The sequence below is a fragment of the Rhinolophus sinicus genome, linkage group LG02 (assembly GCF_036562045.2).
Source record: "Rhinolophus sinicus isolate RSC01 linkage group LG02, ASM3656204v1, whole genome shotgun sequence".
In the NCBI taxonomy this organism is placed as follows: Eukaryota; Metazoa; Chordata; class Mammalia; order Chiroptera; family Rhinolophidae; genus Rhinolophus; species Rhinolophus sinicus.
This window is the reverse complement of record NC_133752.1, coordinates 142,555,298-142,580,034: the sequence shown is the minus strand read 5'-3', so window position 1 is coordinate 142,580,034 and position 24,737 is coordinate 142,555,298.

The following is a 24,737-nucleotide window of genomic DNA, read 5'->3' as shown; positions in this document are numbered from 1 at the left end:
ACATCTCTTAAAATGTGTATATATATTTTGGCACCTCCAGTAGATATTTGTCTAATAAGCTTGATGTTAGGATTAAGGGGGTCAAATATATGATGATGGAAAGAGAACTAACTCTGTGTGGTGAACACACAATGTGATAGATAGATGACGCATTACAAAATGGTACACTTGAAACCTATGTAATTTTACTAACCGTTGTCACCCCAATAAATTTTAATTAAAAAAAAATAAAAAATAATAATATATTCAAAATGTCAAACAGTGCCAGGGCTAAGTGCTATACAAATGTTAGTTGTTCTTAGACTCTAGGGATTTAGGGATGAATAAGTGAGACATTTAGCATGGAGACAGACAATTTAATACATAATTACAATACAGTATGGTGGTTGCTCTTGTAGGCAAAATAGACGAGGTGGTCATAAGATAACAATGAGAACAGACTTTTGGAAGAAGATAATATTTAAGTTAGGATCTGAAGAAAAAAATTATCATGGAAAAACAAAAGAATAATAGCATAATAGAACAAAAGAAAAGGCCAGAAGAATGAAAGAGGATGGTGATTTTAGGCAACTAAAATAACTTAAGTATAGCTGAATACACGAGATGATTAAAGTTGAAATAAGGGATAAACATGGAGAGAGAGAGATAAGCAAGCTTAGAAAATGGCTTTCAAACTTTCTGGTCTCAGGACCTCTACTTACTCTTAAAAATTACCAAGGAATTCAAATAGCAACAAGTCCGTTATGTATTAACATAAATAACATTTTTGTGATATAGTTCCAAAAAAAGTGAAAAAGTGGCATTTTTTTAACGTTTTGCAAATCTCTTTAAAGTCTGCTTAAATGAAAGGTAGCTGGGTTTTCATATCTGCCTCTGAATTCAAGTTTGTATTATATTTTTGTTGACAGGTATGAAGCAAATCCAGTCTCACATAGATACGAAGTAGGAAAATGAAAGAAGTATTAATAGCATTTGCAGATAATTGTGGATAGTCTCCTTTTGATATTATACCAAAAATCAACAAGGAGTTGTTTCTTAAATGTTAGTTATTTGTGAAATCTGATCCCATATCAATGCAATTTTCATGCACTGTTTACATTAGGATTCATTGCTCTGTTTCATACTTTGAATGAATCTATTCCTGATGGAAAATTTTGCATTATCAGTCATTGGTCATTTGGAAAATATTGGTTCACTGCGTTATCCCATACTGGTCTCTTCAGAAAAATCTTTAAATATTGAGGGGAAATCAAAGTCATGGTGACAAATACACGTTTTAAACTTTCATTTGAAATACAATATTTTATTATTGGCAACAAATACTATCATATTTTTAACAGGCTTACTTCAATTTTTTAGAAAATTTCTAGCAAACACTCAATTCTGAATAACCACCTTTTGTCAGTCAGTTGTTGTTTTCAAGTAAGAATGTTTTTGAGTCAAAAAAGTGGCTAAGGCAATTGCTGGACAAAGTGACTTTCAAATTCTCTTCAGATATTGAGATTCTACAATTCTTTTTTTTATTAAATTGCCTCCCATTTAAAACTGTATGAGACGCATGCAAAAAATTACAAGAAAAGCTTTTGCCAAATTAATTCTCAGAGTTGTTTTGTTATTTTAAATCCCAATTCCACATATTCCCATAGACCAATTGCTTTGGAAGGAAATTCTATTGATAATTCATTTGGCTGAAGCATTTATCCAAACACAATCTGCTCAATCCTAAATAATGATAAAAGTCGCACATAGAATTGTTAAAACGGAATCAAGTTATTTATAATTTTGCTTAGTGCCAGAGCTAATTAATTTTTATGAATTGTTTTATTGGTCTAGTTACCATGATCACTTTTCTGCTTTCTTGATTTCTTTCTCAGTTTTCAAGTGGAAAATGGAATTTGTGTATCAATTCAAAAAGAGCTAGGGCAACTATATGTAAGTTAAAGAGTGACACAGAATGAATTGGCAACATGTTTCTTAATTGTTTTAATAAACTTTTATCTCAGGTTAAATTTATGTAATACCTACACAATCATTTGATTCAGTTAATATGGAGTTCAAAACGATACAATGATATTGGGTGACCACTTGCTCATTATATATATTAGTAGATTATATTGCTGATTTTTGATGCTGCGTAGACATAGCAAGGTATACTTTGTTCTAATAATAAATATATTTTTCAAATAGTTTAATGTGTAAAAAAGCAAAAACTCTCTATCTTTGTCTCTCTCTGACTCTGTTTCTCATTATCACTCTTAAAAGTAAAGAACTAAACATCCAATGAGCAGAATGACAGGCACAGGCACAGGATTTGCCCTGCTAAAGCAAATCCTGCTCCATTAGTTTCAGTCTCTGCACAACAGCTCCTCCAGGGCAGTCACAGCCAGTCCTCACAACCAATCAGCATGAGGGGCAATCCCTCCCACTGACATGCAAACAGCAACAAAAGCTCAACTACAAAAGGAGCGTGCACAACAACCCACATGAGACACACCGGGAGCACCCAGTTCAGGTGACCAGGGAGACTGTGCTGCTGGGCCCTACAGGACACCTACTACATAAGGCCACTCTGCTAAGACCAGAAGGCACAGCAGCCCTACCTAATACTTAGAAACAACACAAGGAGGCAGCCAAAATGGGGAGACAAAGAAACATGTCCCAAATGAAAGAACAGATCAAAGCTCCAGAAAAAGAACTAAACACAGTGGAGACAAGCAATCTGCCAGATGCAGAGTTCAAAACACTGGTTATAAGGATGCTCAATGATCTCAGGGAGAACTTCAACAAAGAGATAGGAAACATAAAAATGGAGAGAGAAAACATAAAAAAGAACCAGTCAGAAATAAAGAATACAATAACTGAAAAGAAGAATACGTTAAAAGGAATCAACAGTAGATTAGATAAAGTAGAGGATCAAATCAGCAATTTGGAAGATAATGCAGCAGAAAACACTCAATTAAAACAGAAAAATAAAAATAAAAAATGAGGATAGTATAAGATGCCTCTGGGACAACATCAAGTGTACCAACATTCTCATAGGGGTACCAGAAGAAGAAGAGAGAGAGTATAGAATTGAAAACCTATATAAAACCCATTTGGAGAAATAGTGATGGAAAACTTTCTTAACCTGGTGAAGGAATCAGACATATGAACCCAGGAAGTACAGAGAGTCCCAAACAAGATGAACCCAAACAATCCCACACCAAGACACATCATAATTAAAATGCCAAAGAGTAAAGACAAAAAGGAAATCTTAAAAGCAGCAAGATAAAAGTAGTTAGTTACCTACAAGGGAACTCCCATAAGATTGCAAGTTAATTTTTCAACAGAAACTTTGCAAGCAAGAGAGATTGGCACAAAATATTCAAAGTGGAAAAGAAAGGATCTACAACCAAGGTTATTCTACCCAGCAAAGCTATCATTTAGAATCAAAGGACAAATAAAGTGCTTCCCAGACAAGAACAAGCTGAAGGAGTTCATCACCACCAAACCACTATTACAAGAAACGTTAAAGGGACTTTAAGAAGAAGAAGAAGAAAAAAGTTCAAAAATATAAATAATAAAATGGCAATAACTTTATATCTATCAACAATTACTTTAAATGTAAATGAATTAAATCCTCCAATCAAAAAACATAGGGTGGCTCAATGGATAAGAAAATAAGACCCTATGTATGCTGCCTATAAGAGACTCCCTTCAGATCAAAAGACATACAGACTGAAAGTAAATGGATGGAAAAATATATTTCATGGAAATGGAAAGAAAAAAAAACTGGGGTAGCAATACTTATATCAGACAAAACAGACTTTGAAACAAAGGCTATAACAAGCAAAGAAGGACACAGTAATCCCACTTCTGGGTATTTATCTGAAGAAACCCAAAACACTACTTCAAAGGGACATGTGTATCCATGTTCACTACAGCACTGTTTACAAAGCCAAGATGTGGATGCAGCCTAAGTGTCCATCAGTGGATGAATGGATAAAGACAAGGTGGTACATATGTACAATGGAATATTACTGAGTCATAAAAAAGAGCAAAATCTTGCCATCTGCAACGATATGAATGGACCTAGGGGTATTGTGCTAAGTGGAGTAAGTCAGAGAAAGATAAATGCCATATGATCTCACTTATATGTGGAATCTAAAGAATAAAATAAAGGAACAAGCAAAGCAGAAACAAAATCAACACAATCATAGATACAGAGAACATTTTTGATGGCTGCCGGGTGGGAAGGGGGTTTGAGGGATGGGTGAAAAATGGCAAGGGATTAAGAAGTACAAATTGGTAGTTACAAAATAGTCATAGGGATATAAAGAATAGCATAGGGAATATAGTCAATAATATTGTAATCACTGTGTGTGGTGTCAGATGGGTACAAGATTTATTGGGGTGATCACCTTGTAATTTATATAAATGTCTAATCACTGTGTTGTACACCTGAAACTAATATATTGTATGTCAACTGTAATTGAAAAAAATATATATTTCAAAAAAGTTGTCAAGTGACCTGAGAAGCTGAGATAAAAAGATGCCCTCCAGTTCTATGACATACATAGACGTGAAACCGTGAGAGATTTTTAAAACAAATATAAAAAGAAATCCACATTTTCTTTTATTCTTCATTCTCGTTTATCTTTTCACTAATATTTAAGAACATTCCCATCACATCATTCCCCTTCTGAAGTGGCTATTGTCTGTTTCCTTGCCCTTTCAATCTCTTCTCTTTGCGTGGTAGCTTCTTTCATCTTTAGTTGTTAAAAGAGAACTCTAACCATTGTGTAAAGAACAAGAAATCTGGGGTAAAGCCCAAAAGCACTAAAGAGCATTGCATGTATTGAACTATACTTAAGATCAGTGTATTATGAATTTCCTGTTAGTGTTCTTTCACTATTTTATGGACACATTCTTCTATTCTGTGTTACATGTATAAAGTGCCAAGCCTGCATGAAAGCAACATTCAGCTTCACCTTGAAGCTTGTCTCGGTTTTTTTCATATGGGCTTTTAGTAATTCTCTGCAAATCAATATTCGTTATTTCTATTAAATACAAGCTCTTACAAGCAAGAAACCATTTACTGTGGATTCTAAATCAGAATATAAGCTTGCAGTTGTGGTGATTCTAATGCCTAAAAACTTCAATATAAAGAAAAAATAATTTAACTACAATGTAAAATTTGTCTCCAACAGAAGCTAATTCAAAATTACTTAAAATGTTTGTTGTAAGGTAAGCTTAGCTGAACAGATTATAAGGGTAAGATTTAAATAGGTTACAATGCATTCTCAATATCATGATTATGATTTTTAGGGGAGTTGTTTTTATACGCCCCCCAGTTCTATACATCTTTTCTTTACTCATGGTGGTTCTTATGTGACAAAGTAAATATTGGACCAAAGTTAAACAGGCAAGGAAGACTTTATTCAGGCTATTGCAATAGGAAAGAGAGACTGACTGAACTCAAGTTTGCTGAAACAAAGGCTGGAGAATTTTTAAGAGGTAGAGAGGAGGAATACTAGACCATCTTGTTGATAATTGGCTTTACTCAAAGGAAAAGTAAACTTCCTTATATCTTCACAACAGAACGTAGTTTTACAATTTGTAGTAAGATGCCCACAGAAGTTAGGCTCCTGTCTTCCTACAGAAACTAGGAGATAGGGATACTAACTTCCTCCATGTTTACATTCAAAAGGACGGATGATGGTTCTTAGGTCCTTGAGAGAAAACATTTCTGGGTGGTAAACTGGCAAGAAGCTTGGAGAAGATTTATATAAGTTTCAGAGGGACAGAGAAAAAGTTTACAGACATATTTTCTAAAGTAAATGATCTAAGGAAGGGGAGGTCAGGGCTTAGAGACAGGAAGAAGCCTGAGTAAAATGTGGTCAAGCTGAAGGAAAGGAAAGGACTGTCCTGATCACATATACACTTTCTTTTCTTTTCTTTTTTTTCTTTTATTAGTTTCAGGTGTACAAAAGAACGTAATAGTTAGACATTTCACCTCTCACAAAGTGATAACCCTCCTCCCCCAACATATATACACTTTATTTCTGTTCAGAGCTGTTTTCTATTCCTCTTTCATTGCATTGGTTCATCCCAACTACAGTGAAGACAAAGTAGTTCTTATATTACAAAATTTGAAGAGGATGGTTGTTGTTTTATAGATTTTTGTAATAAAAATAATCATAGAAATCTTTCTTGGTGTAGTTATTAAGATTGCACAATTTATAAATTACCATTAAGTATCATGAAGAAACAGAGCATATAGGATATTCTCTAACCTTGAGTAACCATAATGACATATTTTTCATACTAATTGGTGATTATGTCATACTAATATTTACAAAATAGAAAATGATAATAGTTGGACAAATACTTGGGATTTGTCTAAAATCTTGTCAAAGGCTTTAGGTTATCACATATGTAACATGTATAACCACTTGGTTTTAACAAATATTCCTTGAATATTGAACATGTTTCAATCATCTCAACATTATGTACTCTGTAGGAGTCTGAAAGGATATCAGAAGGAAAGAAAATAGGAAGAACATATATTGTTAGAGTTAAATGAATGCAATCTTAGATAAGGTCAAGCTCTACCCTATCATTTTACAGATGGAGAGAACACAAAGGAAAAATGAGGTGTTCCACTGTCACAGAATTAAATGGAGGATGTTAGCCCAGTCACTAAGCTCTTAACTATTGCTTCAACTGGCAGAAAGCACATATGGTTTAAATCTGTCTGGAGAGCTGCTAAACACTCGATTTAAAAACATTTCTTAAGTAATATGGACAAGAACGAAAGTAAAGATGAAAGAAACACTGGCTCATACTATAATATAAATATTCAACACATGGTTGAAACAGTTGCTAGTAACCATCACCTTTGAGTTGTTAAAATTTGACCATATTGTAATGAATATTACATTTTATCAGAGACTTTAAAATATGATTTGCCCATGTGTCTTATAATTATTTCTTGACTCTGACCAAATGTGTGTATGAAGAAAAGTCTAATCTTATATGTTGAGGAAGAGTAGTTTTTAGTACCATTTTAGAGAAGTCACTTTGAGTGACCCCTTTTTATATAGGTCTTGACTGCTCTTAATTTGAATTGAATGGATAATTAGCAGGCAGAATTACCTAGAGAAAACAAGCTATTTTCATTTCTCCCATAGGAGTTAGCTAGTAGGGATTCAGCCTGGTGTGCAGAACATCTCGTTCAAATTATTGTAATTTAGAAGCATCTTATCTATGGCCACAAACTGGTCCTGTTTAAATGCTTTTATTAGGGTATGGATTAAATAGAACATTTTCTGATAAAACAAAAGAACAAAGTGGCGTGATGTGGACATAAACCTAAGCAACCTCCTTACCCTGAGCACGCTTTTGTTCCTTCTTATTGGTAAATTTGTCTTCCCATTTCATATATATATATATATCCCATATCGTATATAGATATCAGTAATAAAACTAGAGCTGAACAGAATATTGTTTTAACTGAGCCAAAGGTGGGGTGCATCTTCAAGCAGACTTGAAATGCAACCTAGAAAATGAATTCCATGCCTCACATGACACCATTGATTTTGGTTTTAAAGCAAAGTAGTGTGGATATAACAAGAATATTATTTTCCTATTATTACTGTAGGTAATGACAGGGTTCAGGCTGCATAATTAGATCATAACAGGAAGAAGATGTTCCAGGATTTTAGATACTAAAGGGGTGGTCAGAAGTGTAATGCGTCTGTCAGGAGGTGACAGTACATTTTTCACACTGTACATGTTCAAAGTGGTTTGTAGGTAAAAGAAAAATAGCCAGCTTTAGATAATTCCTTCAGTAAGAATGTTTTCCAAAATGATTTATATTAAATACATTTAAAAATCATTTTCTGACTGCTGATGAACATGTTATTAATTTAAAGGGAGTAGTGAAGGTGATTATAAGACTTACCTTGGAGAATAGGTGTGAGAATTCAATACATATGTATGGACATTCGCCAACATGTCATGTATATAATACATATGATATTTAAGAGTTGAATACACATATACACATATGTCAATAATGTAAATATTACCCACATACCACACACATACCAATAAGGTAGGTACGTAATTTTGGCTGTTCTTAGTTTGAATTGAATGGATAAAAGGCAGAAAGGCAGAAATACCTAAAAAAAAAAGTTATTTTCAGGTATCCAGTGAGAATTAACTAGTAAAAGTCAGCCTATTGTGTTGGATATATAATGCCTAGGACGTCCCTGACACTTAATAAATGGTAGTTTCTTCTTATTATTGCTTATGCCAATACTATAAAAACTATGGAAAATTCAAATATATTCATATTTGGCTTTGATATGTAGTCCTTTCTTGTTATACAGGTAATATATAAATATATTCTTACTATAAAAGTTTCAAAATGCATAAATATAAAGAGTAAATTGTGCCAGTTTCCTCTCCCTAGGCCTGCTTTCATCCTTACTGATTACCACTCCTAAGAGTTTGGTGTATATCATTTTGCTGTGAATTTATATACATTTACCATTTTTTACCTACATGAGATTATGCTATATTCACTATTAGGCAACATTTGTATTTCAATTGCTAAGTTTCGGTGATATTTCTGTGAATGTGCATAGAGGCCTATGTCATTTTCCTTAATGGCTCAGTAGCATCCCACAATATGGATGTACCATATATTACATAATTACCCATTTGTTGATCAACAGTTTGGTCATTTGCAGCAATTACAAACAAATCTGTATTGAATATTCTTCTAAAAACTTTGTGAATTTGTATTAATGGGGGTTAGACTTCTAGGTGTAGAATCTCCCTTTCAAACGTACAAAGCTTTAAACTCTGTTAGGTCTTGCAAAAGTACTTTTCAAAAAACTTTATGGATATACGTTCTATCAGTATTAGTGTGCTCACTTCCCTCACATCTTTGCTCCTTGTATGGCGGCTACATATTTTTGTCATGCTGTGAACATAATAGAGAAGGGCCAGTATGACTCTTGACTTGGTGGAATATAAAGTATTTCATCATATTTTGACAGATTCTACAGTGAGCTAGCTATTCCACAGTCTTTTGGGCAGGCCAGAACATTATATAAAAACTAGTGGCATTAATTCTCTTTGAGCAAACGTTTTGCTGAAAACACTGCCTCAGAACCTCTAAAAGCTTAAGAAGTTTAGGGCTTTGTGAACTTCTGAAATCGTCTTAAGAAAGCCGCCGTTAAAGAAATAAGTCACAAGTTTATCATCTACTGTTTGTTTTCAGATTTATTACACACATTTCCCTTACAACTCTGTTTTTATTGTTTTGTTTTTATTCTTATAAAGAGAAAGAGCTTGGTCTACATTAAAACTATAAAATGTTTAGAAGAATGTTAGAGAAACATGTTAAGAATAGCTTTCATGTATTTTTTAGGTAATAGATTAAACTTTTGATTAAACTTAGTATCACGAGAATGACCCATTATTCATATAAAATAATCAAATAAACACATTTTAAAATGTACATTTTCTTGATATAATTTTCTCTAGAATGTTTTTGAGTGATGTGTTATTGACTACCATTTTTTCACACCCACCTCCTTTTTTTGAAGTTAGTATATTGATGGATGAATTGCAACAACAGTTAGGAAGCAATTTATTCTTTGTGATGTTAGTTTCATTCAGGCAATATTTCTCTATATCCTTTAAGATATAGAAATATTAATGTTAAACTGGGAATAATTCATATTTCCTTGTCAGATACTTTATATGTGGCTTGTCTGGAAAAAGTTGAGCAATAAAAATCAAAGAGCATTTACTGAGCGTCTACTATTTGCCTGATATGATGATCCAAAAATTCATCTTTTTTTATATGTGCATAGGGGTATTAGCCTACAATTTATTTAATGTATTATTATATAAATACAGACAGTCGCATATTCTTGGATTGTAAAATCTTTTAGAATGTAATAAAGAAATAAAAAATGTCTAGCTCCTTGGCAGATAAATGTTTACTAATTGAAAATAAAATCTTTATTGATATTTTTAAATGATGAATTATGCAAACAGCTCAGGGAAGGCATACATATTTCAACTAGATTTTTTAAAAGAATGCCTTAGTGGACCAAGTAAAACAGATTTCTGCTCTCTCCTTTTTATACATGCGTGACTCACCCTAAATTATAGCAATGTTTCATTACCACCCAAATTCTCAAGATAAAATTCAAAGCATTACTGCTTGCTAAGCAAAAGAAAAAAACATAAATTGTGTCTATGCTGAGCAAATGGATTTGGAAACTAACTTTTATTTGGCTTGCAGTTTCTTTGCAGAACAAAGTTACTGCTCGTTCTGTTGAAGATCTAGCTGAGGTCAAATGGATAATCTGATTGACAAACAACTGATCTACAGGGATGGTATACCAAAATAGATGTTCTCTGTATTGTAAACAACAGTGATTTATTTAATCTCACCAGTTTTGATCTGGAAAAACTAACTACTCACATCAATTCTTTCTAAAAACAATACTTTATTTTCCTGTTTAAAAGAAGCCTAACAGGCCAGAAGTAACTATTTTGTATTATTTTATTCCGATGAAATTACAAAAAAAACCAACATATTTAAAAATATTTTTCAATCACAGTTGACATTCAATATTATTTTATCAGTTTCAGGTGTACAGCATAGTGGTTAGATGTTCATATAATTTAAAAAGTGATCCCCCCGGCTAGCCTAGCACCCACCTGACACTATGCATAGTGATTATAATATTATTGACTATATTCCCTATGCTATACTATACACCCCATGGCTATTTTGTAACTACCAATTTGGACTTCTTAATCCCTTCACCTTTTTCACCCAGCCCCCTAACCTCCCTCCCATCTGGCAACCATCAAAATGTTCTCCGTATCTATGAGTTTGTTTCTATTTTGTTTGTTTATTTATTTATTTATTTATTTATCTATTTACTTACTTACTTATTTTAAATTCTAAATATAAGTGAGGTAACATGGCATTTGTCTTTCTCTGTCTGATTTATTTCACTTAGCATACTATTCTTTAGGTCCATTCATGTTGTCACAAATGCTAAGATTTCATTCTTTTTTATGGCCAAGTAATATTCCATTGTATGTATATACCACCTCTTCTTTACCCAATTGTCTATTGATGGGCACTTAGGTTGTTTACGTATTTTGGCTATTGTAAACAACATTGCAATAAACATAGACAGTAAATTACCTGACATTACTCTTAGTAATATTTTTTTCTGACATATTTCCTCAAGGAAGTGAAACAAAAGAAAAAATAAACAAATGGGACTACATCAAATTAAAATTTTTTTGCACAACAAAGGAAACCATCAACAAAATGAAAATACAACCTACTGAATGGGAAAAGATAATTGCCAATGATACATCCAATAAATGATTAATATCCAAAATTTATAAAAACTCACATAACACCAAAAAACAAACAAACAAAAATCTAATTAAAAAATGGGCAGAGGACCTGAATACAAAAAAAAAAAAAAACAAAGTTTAAAAGTCTTTTTTATATGGAGAGAAACAATCATTTAGGACAAAACATATGTCCTTTTCAATCTGTCCAATAATGGTCATTTAAATCAGTGACATATTTCTTGGGTTCCTCTCAAAACACACATTTTATGTTTCCTAATGTGTGAGTTGTCTAAATTTTGCAAGAAGTCAAGTGACCCACATTCACTTTCATGCACTTCCTTTCCTGATAATATTTTCTCACATGCTAATTGCTAGTTCTATTTTTAACATGATTCCACTGCTTTCCTGCATATTTTTGTTTATTCAATATGTAGATTGCTAAGCTCTGCTATAAGTTGTTTTGTTTCTACTTGTGCTAGAAAGAGGAAATCAGAACAGCTGCTACATGACTTTTTTATACATACATTAGATGTTTCATTTGGTTTTGAATGGGTTATTGTTTAGACTCCTTGTTTAAATTTATTAGTGTACAGACCTGTATTTTGTATTTTGATTTGACAGAGAAGGAGTTGGAAACTAATGGTCAGTGTAGAACTTGGCAGTAAGTCATGTAATATTCAGCTTCTAGTGCTAGGTATGTTTATTTCCTTTATATAAATAATTTCTCTGAACGTAATACAAACTGGTTTCAACATCTAGGATTGGACACATGTGTTCACTTCCACTCTTTACTGAAAGTCTACTAAAATGTAAATAAAGAGATTTTTAAAAGACATAAAATGCCAAGGACAAATACAACAGAAGTGACAAAGACAGTGATGGCATTTTGAGATTGGAAAGCAGAAATATGAAATCACACACACACACACACACACACACACACACTTCAATCTTCCCTCCCTGCTCAATTTTTCTCCTTAGCATGTATTGCTTGGCTCTGGCCTAGTGCCTGAGTCTCAGTCAGAACAGGATCTACACGAACTATTAGGACAATTTCCCAGTAGAAAGTGGAACATGAACATGTGTTACCATATCCTAGAATCTGAATCTTATGTTTTACCAATGATGTCCAGTTGGTAGAAGTTTAATTTGAATATCAGCTCATGAGATTCTTTTCCACATAGTTTACATAGTTTTAATGATGTTCCTATAATTCTGTGCCTTCATAGATATTTTTAATGGAAAATATGGAGGCTCTTTTACTTCACTGCTAATTAACCAGGAAGACTAGGATGCTTTTTCTTCTTACACATTTTTACTCTGTGCTCTAAACTTTTATACTAGATTATGGTTAGTAGAAACACTATTTCCAACTTTTAAATAAAGCAATCTTGGCCAATAGAACATGAGCAAAACTAATATACGAAATTCTAGGTAGCAAACTTAAAGGGTAGCAATGTTCAGGTCCCTTCCTCTTCTCTTCATGCTGGCAGAAACACAGATAGTGTATTGCAGTATCTCCGACCTATATATACAATATCCTATAGATATTGGAGGGATAGGGGAAAGGATGTGGACCAGTCATTATTTTGCAAACATACATTATGTTAGGGAAATAAAATATTCCATCTTCTTTTAGCCATGTTATTTTGGTTCTTTGTTATAATTTGTTATGGAATTTTCATCCTCCCAAAATCGTATGCTGAAGCCCTAATGCCCAATGTGATTGTATTTGAAGATAGGGCTTATAAAGATGTAACACAGGTTAAGTGAGATCAAAAGGGTGGGGCCTCAATTGGATAGAACTGGTCTTTTCTCAAGAAGAGGAAGAGACACCAGAGATGAAATCTCTCTCTTCTCCCTCCTCCGTCTTTTACCTCTGTATGGATGGAGAGATAAGACCATGTGAGGAGACAGTGAGACGGCAGCCACTTGCAAACAAGGAAGAGATACCTCACTAGGAACTAACCCCTAGCGCCTTGACCTTGGACTTCCAGCCTTCAGAAATGTGAGAAAGCAAATTTTTGTTGCTTAAGCCACCCAATTTGTGGTATTCTATTTCAGCAACCTGAACTGATTAATACATAATCCAAACCTAAAGGTTAAGTAATACGGAATTTGGTTCTGAAAAGTGGGGTGTAGCACACAGTAAAGCCTAAGCTATGTTAGATTGGTTCAGCAGTCAAGTTCTAGCAAAAGGACCCCGATTTTGCTCAGTGGTCAGCTGATTTCTCTTTTAAATGGCATGGCAAACTTTTAGTTAACATCATGTGCTCACTTATCTGTAGCTCCCAGGCATATAGTTGGAGTAACCCATTAAGTAGATATGTGTTAACTGTTTCTTGCCATCTTCAGCAGGTAGAAATGGAATGTAATATAGTTTTTCAAGGGAGGTTCTCTCTAATTTCAAACTGCAACATAAGTTGAACAAGACTCAGGTAATATATGACCTTCCAGCATGGAAAGATGCATCTACTTTTGTTTCCCAAAGTGAAAGCAGATATAAGGGATGGATTTCAAGAAGCAGCCTTAGGAGATAAGTCAGTGTTTCCAACATTACTCAAGTATCTCCAGGAACCAGTAGAAAGTAGCCCAGAATTAACGATGTGGTTGAAATTGTTACCTTCCATCCAAGCCTACTGTTTGAAGACTGCGTCAAGAGAGCATACATTAAGTTGTGGGAGTGGGGATTAGTCATTGCAGAGGGACCAGAAAATAAAATAATGCAGTTTTCAGCAATAAAGTTTATGCCTAGATGAGATCATTGACGGTGGTTACTTCTAAAGAAAACTGAGCGAAGTCAAACAGAACTAAATTTTAAAAGTATAGTATTGACAAACAAGTGAAGAGCCAGTAATTGTATTTAATTTTAAATAACTTAAGTTTTAAAAATGGATATTTAGTTATTGAAAAATATTTAAGTATGTTTGGAAAAATGAGTACGAATGTCTGATAAGTTCACCAAGTTGTGCAGACAATGTTGCTAATCTTTTTTTATATCAGAGGGATAATTCATTATAAATTTGTACTAGTTGGACAAACAATTAACCAAGTTTACTATTTGGAAGTGCTGAAAAGGCTGCATGAAAAGTTAGACGAAAACGATCTGAACTTTTCGCCAACAATTCATGGCTCTTGCATCATGACAATGCACCAGCTCACACAGCACTCTCTGTGAGGGAGTTTTTAGCTACTAAACAAATAACTGTATTGGAATACCCTCCCTACTCACCTGATCTGGCCCCCAAAGACTTCTTTCTTTACCCAAAGATAAAAGAGATATTGAAAAGAAGACATTTTGATGACATTCAGGACATCAAAGGTAATATGACAACAGCTCTGGTGGCCATTCCAGAAAAAGAGTTGCAAAATTGCTTTGAAGGGTGGACGAGGCGCTGGCATCAGTGCATAGCTTCCCAAGGGGGGTACTTTGAAGGTGACCATAGTGATATTCAACAATGAGGTATGTAGCACTTTTTCTAGGATGTGTTCATGAACTTATTAATAATTGTCTGATCTGGTATAGCTGTTACAATACCATTGACTATATCTCGATGTTGTACTTTACATCCCATGACCATATGTGTATATATCTTTAATTATCATTGATATTTAATATTAGTCTACTTCAGCTTCAGGTGTACAGTGCAGTGGTCAGGCATCTACATAGTGTATGAAGTGACGCCCCTGATAAGTCCAATGCCCGTATGGCACCCTACATAATCTTTACAATGTTATTGATTATATTTCCCATACTGTATTTCATATTCCTGTAACTATATTGTGACTGCTAATTTGTACTTTCTAATCCCTTCACCTTCTTCCCAATACCCACCCCATCTCATTTAGCAACCATCAGTTTTTTTCTCTGTATCTCTGAGTCTATTTCTGTTTTGTTTGCTCATTTATTCTGTTCTTTAGAGTCCACATGTAAGTGAGATCATATGGTATTTGTTTTTCTCAGTCCGACTTATTTCACTTAGCATAATGTTCTCTAGGTCCACCCATGTTGTTGCAAATGCTAAGAGTTCATTCTTTTTTATGGCAGAGTAATACTCCATTGTATATATGTACCACATCTTCTTTATCCAATCGTCTATTGATGGGCATTTCAGTTCTTTCCATATTTTGGCTATTGTGAATAGCACTGCAATAAACATAGAGGTGAATATATTTTTTTGAATTAGTATTTTGGATTTCTTTGGATAAATACCCAGAAGTGGAATTGCTGGGTCATAAGGTAGTTCTATTTTTAATTTTTTGAGGAATTTCCATAATGTTTTCTATAGTGGCTGCACCAATTTTCAATGCCTCATGCACTATTTTCTCCACATCATCGCCAACACTTTTTGTTGATTTATTGATGATAGTCATTCAGGCAGGAATGAGGTGGTATCTCATTGTGGTTTTTATTTGCATTTCTCTAATGATTAGTGATATTGAGCATCTTTTCATATGTCTGTTGGCCATCTATACGTCCTCTTTAGAGAAATGTCTCTTCATGTCCTCTGCCCATTTTTTAATTGGGTTGTTCTTTTTTTGTTTTTGTTTTTTTGGTGTTGTTTGAGTTTTTTATAAACTTTGGCAATGAAAGCAAGAATTTACATTGGAGTAAAGACAGTCTATTTCTAAGTTTCTGCTTGGAAAACTGGAGAGATACATGGAAAAAATGGAACTGGACCACCTTATGTTATATACAAGAATAAATTCAAAATGCATTAAAGACTTAACTGTAAGACCTGAAACCATAAAACTCCTAGAAGAAAATATAGGAAGTAAATTCGCAGACATTACCTTAGTAATATTATATTTTTACTGATATATCTCCTTGGGCAAAAGAAGCAAAAGCAAAAATAAACATGTGGGACTACATCAAACTAAAAAGTATTTTCACAGCAAAGAAAACCATCAATAAAGCAAAAAGGCATCCTACTGAATGGGAGAAGATATTTGCCAATGATACATCTGGTAAGGGGTTAATCATCAATTTTATTTTTAATTTCATCTTCCTCTTATATTTATTTAGAATTTATACAATTTCTCTCCTTTGTAAAATAAGCTTAACAGTTTAATGTGAACGCTTAAGAAAAACAAGTTAATCAACATATGTATGTTGTTCTCAGTATATTTTAAATAATTTAATTTACCTTTTCTCATTTACATGATATTTTCGCTCAGTATTTTAGTTCTATAATACCAGACATTATTATTTTCGTTATGAGTATTTTTTTAGCTTCCACTTGTTTAACAATTTTTCTGCTCATAATTCATTCTTTTGTGTTGCTTTGACTTTGATATCAATTTTATCTTCCTGTGGTATAGTTTTTAGAATTTTTTTGTGAGGAATATTGGTGATTATTTCTCCTATGTGCATGTGTGTTTGTGTGTATGTGAAAATAGTTGTATTTCCCCTTTCTATTCTTGAATTATTAATAATTTGACATAAAATTCTGAGATAAAAATAGATTTGATTTGTTTTTAAAGTAATTTCCATTATCTCCTCACTTTCGTTACCACTATTGAAAAGTCCACTATCAGTTTTGGTCGGTTATATATCTCTTTCCTTTGGTTGATTTTAAATATATATATTCACAAATATATAGTTAATTTGTGGCCAGTATTTCAGTTTCTGCTTCAGATTAGTTGAGATTTATCAATTGGAGAATTGACTTTTCATCAATTACCTAAATTCTCACCCCTTATTTATTTATAGGTTAACTCGTCATCATTCTTTATATTTTTTCTTCCAGAATTCAATTAGTTTATTTTAGATCTTTATTCTTTTCCCTTCTTAACCTGTTTCCTTTTTTCATTTTTTTTGTTTCTCTGTGTAATTTCTTCAAATCTTTCTCTCTAATCATTAATTCTGTTTTTAGCTATATGTGATTTGCCATTTAACTTGTCTAATAAATTTTATGTTCTAAAGATTTATATGTATAGATGATATATTACAGAATTGTACACGTGACACCTATGTAACTTCACTAACCATTGTCACCCCAATAAACTTTAATTTAAAAAAATTATAATTTATTATTTTTATAATTTATCTTTTAAACATTTGGATCTTTTAAGAGTTCTACATGTCTCCATTTTTAAATCCTGTGTCTGATAATTCAGTTTAGGTCTAATTATTCAGGATTTTTGCTTGTTTGTTTGCTTGTTTTGTTGTATTTTGTTTATGGTGGTTTTCCCTTCTGTTTCTGTGTTAGAAAGAGTTTTATCATTGAGAGTCTATGGGGGTTGGGGTTATATCTCTCCAGTAACCATTGAATACTGCAGAAGTCAACTATACCAGAGCTACCAACCTAGGGAAATTAATTTCTCATCTTGAGGATATTTGAAGAATGTAACATTATAATTTCAAACTCTAAACACAAATGAGGGGAATGCTGATCATAAATTATCAGAGGAATTTTCTAGCCTACACAATACCCAAGTCTAGACAGCTAAGTTTCTTTAATGTCTGGCATTGATGGTTGACACATTTTTTAAAAATTGTCCAAATACTCAAGGAGCTTTTGAGTTTCTATGTTTTAATGTTCTTTCACACATAGGTTCAGGTTTTTGACTGATTTCCCTATGCAGTTCTTTTAACTAGAGATTCTTGGATACTAAGATTGACAAATGCTTCCAGGGAAGCCATAATTTCAGTGTTAGCTTTTTTCTAGTTTCATGTTTATTTTTGGCTCTGGGGGGATTTTGTTATGTTTTCTCACATTTTTAAGTGTTTAATATATTTGCTTTTTTTCTAGGATATATTATATTGCTCACTATATTGCAAAGTGAGTTCTATGATTTTTTCTATAACTACCATATTTCCCCAAAAATAAGACCGGGTCTTATATTAATTTTTGCTCCAAAAGACACATTAGGGCGTATTTTTTTTTAGGGGCTGTCTTATTTTTTCATAAACAACATTCTACATTTATTCAAAAACAGTCATCTTCTTCTGGAACATTGTTATAACATACAAAATGTGTCCGTCTGGCTGACAATCTTAATTGGGGCTGATTTTCGGGGTAGGTCTTCTTTTCAGGGAACCATGGTCAATACGGGGTACAAAGGATGTGGGGATGGTCAAGGAAAAAGATATGAGCACGAGAAGCATTAATTCACAGTGAGCTTTTTTGGGTTGTGCTCAGACAGCGTTACATGCAAGGGGAAGTCTCTCTCAGTGTGAGACTATCCAGGGGCTTACAGTAAGGAGGCCATCATCCAGAATGGAGGAGGCCAAGGGAAGTCCTGGGCAGTGGGTGCAATCAGAGATGGGGATTGGGTGTCTAGATGATGTCACTCTGAAGCATTGGGTGTCAGGTGATGTTACTCAATGGCTATGGTCACAGAACTCTGAAGGGCCATGGCCATTTGGGGTCTTATAACCACAATGCTCTGTCTTATAAAGCCCAGCATATATGGAATAACATGACATTTCCTGGGGTATGCAAAGCAAGCAGGCTCTATATGGCTAAAAATCTGCTTCTTTGGGCTATTTTAAAAATAATAGGTTGTATAATAAACATTTGATTTTGGCACCGATGGGCTTCAGAGCCAACACATCTTTATCTACAGTGAAGTAATAAGCAACCTAGAGAGGCCAATGTACAGAGACCATCTTTGGATCATTTATGTGACAACTATCTGAATCCCAATTACCTTACTTTTGTAGATACAAAAAATATAATTTTGAGCATATGTGTTTGTTTGATTGTTCTTTAAGGCTTAGAAATGTACATAAAAGAAATTAGACAAACCAATGCATTGATCATTATTTCATTTTCTCATTTTCCAATTTTGCCTGCCTAAATTCTAAGAGATCTGGGAAAAATAAAGACATGTACAGATAAAAGCTATATTTGTTTTGTCTGTAATTAAAGTAGACAAAACCAGGCTTCTATTTGTGTTGACACATAAATATTCTTATGAACTAATTGTCCTTGGGAAGCTAGTTATGACTGGCTGTTGTCTATTTTGCATAACACCTAAGTTTTTGATTGCTTAATCATTAACTTAGATGTCAGCTGTACCCTTTCCTTCTTTGGATATATGGATAAATTCAGCTCAGACCTCTAATTCCATGACCTAAAAAATCTAAACTTTTTCCAAGGATGTCTGTGAGGCTCATTTGTTCATCAGCCTCCCTTCCTCTGTGTTTTATATCCACATATTCAGTTTCCCTTTATTTGATTCCAGTATGGATGTGAAATCAGTGGCTGATAAGTTTCTATATGTCCAAAATCATTCGTGTCAAGGATTTAAAAGTCTGGAGTCATGGCTTAGCATCTTTGAAATTATTGCTCTGTGACATTTATCTTACTCACTACTTTTATCATCTCTTTTAATAGTCTCTCTCTTTTCTTCTCTTTTTCTTTTGAGAACAAAATAAATTTTCCTTCCATCATACCTAGCAGCATAGTGATCCCCTCTGATGATCTGAGAACACTATCTCAAGTAGCTTCTTAAAGTAATTATTAATCATTTATTATTATTTCAAAAAGTAATTCTGTAAAATAGAAGTTTCTTTATTATTTGCAGGAAGAGCAGAGGTGAACCAGAAGGTAGGGGATATATTTATTCAAATATTACAAATGAATAAATTAATAAATGCATTCATCTTTAATCCCTCAGATTTAGCTTCATTTTTTCTTTGCTTATGTCATTTATTTTAAATATATTTACACTACTCTCAAGCTACTTATATGTTTCATAGAAGTAAAATGATAGCAAAATGTCCATTATTATTGTACTCATACAAACTCTTGCCTTAAAACTAATAAAATGCCAGAATCAATCAATTGTAGATGGCACTAACTATAGGGAAACAACAAAAAACAAAGCAAACTAGTTCTGTTCATAGGGGACAGAGAGGAACAATATTCCTATTGAACTACATTCTTGAAATAGTTCAAAGAGAGGTTAAAGTTTAAGAGAGTCTGTCCCTAGTGAGTTGTTGATCATTCTTAGAAAGAACAAATGCAATCCAGAATGTGGGTATACAGTGGCTGCCATTTATGGCTGTCTTCACACAAAACTCTTTGTAAATCTAGGTTTAATTCCTTATTTACATATTGATACTTGATAATGTTGAATGATGTCACAACAAATATATGGTAATTAAAATACTAATGTTTGGCTTATTTTTTTGATTCACCAGCCACTGCTTGCTGTTTTCTACCTGTACGATTTTTCCCACTTACATTTTGTTAATTTAATTTGTAATAAATTATTCTAATATTTTCATTCTCTTTTGGTATCCAAAATAAAATTTTTACTGAGAATGAATTTATTCACAAAGGAATCAAAAATGTGATGGAAATGATGGGCATCAATTCAGGATTATATTTACATATAATTGTTAATATTTCCAAGTACCTTAATCATCTACTCTGATATCTATCACATCTTTCCTAATTATCTAGACAGAAAATCTGTACTCCAAGATCTTTTTGGTGTTTAAAGTTTTGAGTTCTTCCACCAAAAAGAAAGCCCAGGACCAGATGGCTTCACTGGTCAATTCTACCAATTGTTTAACAAGTTAATGATAAACCTTCTCAAACTATTCCAAAAAACAGAAGAGACTACTACTCAATGCATTTTTAAGGATAGAATTGTCGTGATACCAAAGCCACACAAAGATATCACAAGAAAAAGATATAACAGGCCAATGTCCCTTATGAACATAAGTAAAATTCCTTCACAAAATATTTAGCAAACCAAATACAGCTGTAGAGGAAAGAATTATACCCTATAACTAAGTTGAATTTATCCCAGGAATGCAAGGGTGGTTCAACATATGAAAATCAATCAATGTAATGAACCACATTAATACAATGAAGGTAAAACACAAACATGATCATCTTAATTGATACAGAGAAGCATTTGACAAAATCTAAACTTTCCCTGATAAAAATACTAACAAACAAGGAATAGACAGGAACTTCCTCAAACTGAAACAGGGTAGTTTTTAACATCACAGCTAACATCATATTCAAAGGTGAAAGACTGAAAGCTTTACCCCCCAAAACAAAATAAAAGACAAAAATGCCCATTTTTGTCAGTTCTAGTCAACATTGTACTGGAAATTCTAGACAGAGAAACTAGGGAAGACAAAGAAATAAATAACATCCAAATCAGGAAGGAAGGAGTAAAACTATTGCTATTTACAGATGATATGATCTTATATATGAATAATTCTAAAGAATCAACACATAAAATACTATTAGAGCTTATAAACAAATTCGGAAGCTGAAGGATACAAAATCAACAATTAAAACTCATTTGTATTTTTGTACCCTAATAATGAACAATCTGAAAGAAAATTAAGAAACACTCCATTTCTGATATCACCCAAATAATTAAAAAATAAGATAAATTTAATGAAGAAGGTGCAAAGATTTGTATGCTGAAAACTACAAAAATTTGCTGAAAGAACTTAATGTAGTCCTAAATAAGTGTAAAGAAAACTCAAAATTTGTACTTTGAAAAGATTGACAAAATTGACAAAACTTTAGCTAGATTGCCAAAGAAAAATAGAAAGAAAGCTCAATTTACTTAAAGCAGAAATGACAGTGGGACATTGCTACTGAACGCACAGAAATAAAAAAAATATAATTACTGTGTTTCCCCCACAAATAAGACTTAACCGGAAAATAAGCCCTAGTATTTTTCAGGATGACATCCCATGAACATAAGCCCTAATGCATATTTGGAGCAAAAATTAATATAAGACCTGGTCTTATTTTGGGGGAAACATGGTGTAGGAGTTCATGTACTGGACGACAATACTGTTAAGATAGCAATAATATTCAATGCATTCTACAGATCCAATGCAATCCCTATTAAAATTCCAATAGCCTTATTTGTCAAAATGAAAAAAAAAAAATCTGTTTACTCTTAATTTATTATAAATGTTTTAGTATTGGCTTCTTCATCTTTTATTACTTAAATTTTTTATAAGGGCACTCTTAGTAAAATATCATCTTTTTCCCAGTCACCATAACAGGATATAATTAAAGCCTTTAGCATTTATTTATTTGATCTTTCATTCATTCAACAAATATTTATTGATAACATACTATCTGCTCAAGGATTTGTCTTTCCATATTTTGGGAGACATTAGTGAAAAATATAGAGTTCTTGCTTCTTATGAAGCTTATATTCTAATATACCAGGGGTGCCAAAAAAATGTATACAAGTGGACACTTTGGTTAACGTTGCTCAAGCCGTAGTTCACCGTAATCAGAAGTGTCTGGACGCTGATGGTAACCACTTTGAGTATCTCTGCAATTGCAGAAGTCAAATATCACTTGTATTCATCTTTTGTTATTGGTATATATCAACTATTACAGTTTTAGTACAGTTTTCTTTTCTTAAAATGTGTATACGTTTTTTTGGCACCCTCTGTATATTTGTGTGAGTAGGACAGGGGTAGGAGTGGTCTCATAAATAAATAAATAAATAAATAAATAAATAAATAAATAAATAAATAACCATGGCAAAGATAGTGAGTATTTCTAAGAAGGAAACAATTTGATAGTGTCAGGGTTAGGTTGTGCTTTAGATTGGGTGGGCAGATAACCTCTGTTGCATAATGATAAGACCTACAGTTAGAAAGAATCAAAACACTGAGAAATGTATATTCTAGGTAGAGAGAGCTGTAAGAAGATCCTAAAGTTGTAAATATTTTCATGTTTTCAAAAAACAGAAGGCAGCCAAGGTAACTACTAAATGCTGAATGAGAGAGAGAGTGGCAGATTTGACAAGAAATGTTGTAACTTACCTGCTCTTGAGAGCTTTGTCAGAAATGATGCAATCTAAGTTTTATTATGAATGTAATGAGAAGGCTTTTAAAGATATGATTAACCCAGCAAAGAGGATCTCTCTGTCTGCTGTGTAGAAAATAAATTAAATACAAAGGTAGACAAAGGGAACCTATTTCAATAGTTCAAGTTTGAGGTTATAGATACTTGTAAAGAAAGCAATGGAAAAGTGAGAAGTAGACAAATTCAGGACACACACACACACACACACACACACACACACTCACACACACAATTTGCCGATGGGTTAGATGTGAGAAGAAAGCTGAAATCCAGAATAATGCTTAATTGAATTTCTAGATTTTGAAAATATCTAGTGTTTCAAATAAGGAATTAGGCATTGTCCAGACATTTGCCTTCAGTCACAAGATATATTCTCTCTCTCTCTCTCTCTCTCTCTCTCTCTCTCTCTCTCTCTCTCTCTCTGTCTCTGCACATTAAATAATCTGATTGATAGTGAGCAAATTAAACCTTCTTTTGATCTGAAATGTTGATGCTGACCAAATTTGACTTAACACTTTCCATTTATTTATTTTTAGAGAGCTATTATCAGAACATTTTGACAGTGAACTATATATGAAATTGAGAAAGACTTGAGTAATGCTGCATGCCAGAAAAAATATATTATGTGGTATGTCTGATTTTAATAGTGCATTTAAAGTAATATGATAGGAGGATTTGATTTTGCCAGAAAGAGCAAACTGAATAATTTATTTTATAATATAAATTTATCCATCGAATCAATGTGTTTAGCCACCTTTTTATATTTAGTTTTCATTCATGTCATAAATGTTAATAGATTTTTAGAGCAAATAGATTATAAATTGTGAATTAAGATAAATTATAATGCACAGTTGTATTTGACAAGCTTATGAGCAAAAATATGTAGTAAAAATATTTATTAAGAGATATTTGTATATTGATTTCTCCTAAAACTTAAATGTGAAATTGTTATAGTTCAACTCTCAATAATGGAGTACTTAACAATACATAATCTAATTTTATTATTTAGAACTCACTATAGGTTTGCAAATGATGGACTCATGTTGTAAACATAGAACATACATCAAAGGATTTATATATATATATATATATATATATATATATATATATATATATATATATGTGTGTATTGCAAATTTTTTGTCTGACTTCACAGATTGCAAGGTACTTTTAACTATTTGTACTATAAGCAAGCATTTATTTACTTTGTTAAATATTTCAAGACATGCTCAGTTTGACACTAAATCTTTAAAAATTTTTCAGTTCAAGGAAATCATAATTAAAATCCTAGAGTAAAACTATAATAGCAACTATTAAAAAGATTGTGTTTTAAAAATATGGAAAACACTGTCATCCTTCAGTCTTTCTATAGAGTTCATAATTATTTTTGATGCCTGATACCTCTTTCTACTCTTGTGGAGTAGAATTAATATGAAAAAATCTTGGAGTTTTGGATAAATAAATGCCTTATAAATCCATAGTGTGATGCGGCTATATGGCAAATATAAATTTAAGTTTTTCTGG